Source organism: Aplysia californica, unplaced genomic scaffold (genome assembly GCF_000002075.1).
Source record: "Aplysia californica isolate F4 #8 unplaced genomic scaffold, AplCal3.0 scaffold00427, whole genome shotgun sequence".
NCBI lineage: Eukaryota > Metazoa > Mollusca > Gastropoda > Aplysiida > Aplysiidae > Aplysia > Aplysia californica.
This window is the reverse complement of record NW_004797697.1, coordinates 614,268-615,735: the sequence shown is the minus strand read 5'-3', so window position 1 is coordinate 615,735 and position 1,468 is coordinate 614,268. Positions and strand designations below refer to the sequence as shown.

General features: G+C 42.2%; 1 protein-coding gene across 1 annotated transcript in view; it reads left to right on the top strand.

Annotated features, from left to right (window-relative positions):
• The window catches only part of LOC101862432 (phosphonopyruvate decarboxylase), a 32,768-nt gene that overhangs the window by 23,886 nt on the left and 7,414 nt on the right, over nt 1-1,468 (top strand). The window lies entirely within an intron of this gene.

Below are 1,468 nucleotides of genomic sequence, written 5' to 3'. Positions count from 1 at the left end.
TACAAAACAATATAATTTGTCTTATTCTCTTTTCTCTTTCTCTCTCTCTCTCTCTCTCTCTCTCTCTCTCTCTCTCTCTCTCTCTCTCTCTCTCTCTCTCTCCCTTTCTCTCTCTCTCTCACTTTCTCCCTTTTTCTCTCTCTTTCTATCCAGTATTTTGCACAGTAGAAGCTCAGAACTTGGGTGATTTGCTAGCACTCTAGTGTGATTCACTTTTTTTTCCCTATCTAACATCTATCGTCCTGATCTCTCCTTCTTTTTTATGTTTGTTATGTGGTTTGCCATTTCTTTTCTATCAAAAATCTATCGTCCTTATCACTTCTCCATTTTGGGTTTTGTACGTCTAATCTTCTGCGCTAAATGACCTTAAATGTGTTGCAAGTACTGTAAAACTCTTACTCAAACCGAATTTTAAATTAAATGTTCGCTTTTCGTAGCCATCCTAAGGCGTAGATCAAACAGCAGTAGCACTCCTTGCTCAGTGATCCCGTTTTTATTTTTTCGTACATCTTCTCAATCATCAATCATCAATCATCAATCTTCAATGCCTTTCACCCTGGCAGGGTAAAGGCCACATACAAGCTCCTTCTTACCTCCTTCCTAGTGAGCTTCATCTCTCTCAGGTCCCTTTCCACACATCTCTTCCATGTTTCTCGTGGCCTACCCCTACCTCGTGCTCCCTACATCTTTTCAAAGCCGTGGGAAAAGACCAAGGTGTTGGACTGATTACTAATCTTTTCCCCCACGGATTTGTAAATGAGAGAGTTTTTTGACAGAGGGAATGGAAGTCTTGTGTTTTAAGACACAGCGTCATACACGTGTTAGTTTCCCACGCTTTCCTTAATTTTATCTCATCCCCTCTTGTGGTTCAGTGTCTGTACGAGTTTAATTATTGTGGAACTTCCAATACAATTAGGTCATATAAGTGACAAAGATTAGAGGTGTTACGAGAGAGAGAGAGAGACAGACAGAGAGAGAGAAAGAGGGAGAGAGAGAGAGAGAGGTAGAGAGTAATGTACACAGAAAAGAAGGAGAAGAGATAATGATCATAAAAGTTTGATAGGAAGGAAGGAGGAGAGATAAGGATGATAGATGTTTGATAGGAACGAAGGAGGGGAGATAAAGATCTTAGACATTTGATAGGAAGGAAGGAGCAAGCCGCATCAGACAGAGTGCACGCCAACCACCCACACTCAAGTGGTGCTGTGCTGTGCGTGTAATTTGATAGCGGGATCGGATGACGTTTTCTGATTAGCTACCGTCTGTGACCTTTTTTCCGCGGTGAGATCATCAGATGCGATAAAGTTCAAGGTTCAGGGGCAGTAATTGTTTGCGTGTACTAGAGTGTAAAAAAAACAACATGCAGCTGGACACTGTCTTGAGTATTTTATCTCCTCGTCCAAGAAGACCCAGTGCTTTTTTTTGCTTGTTCCATGATATCAGAGTCCATGGGGGGGGGGGGGGGGGG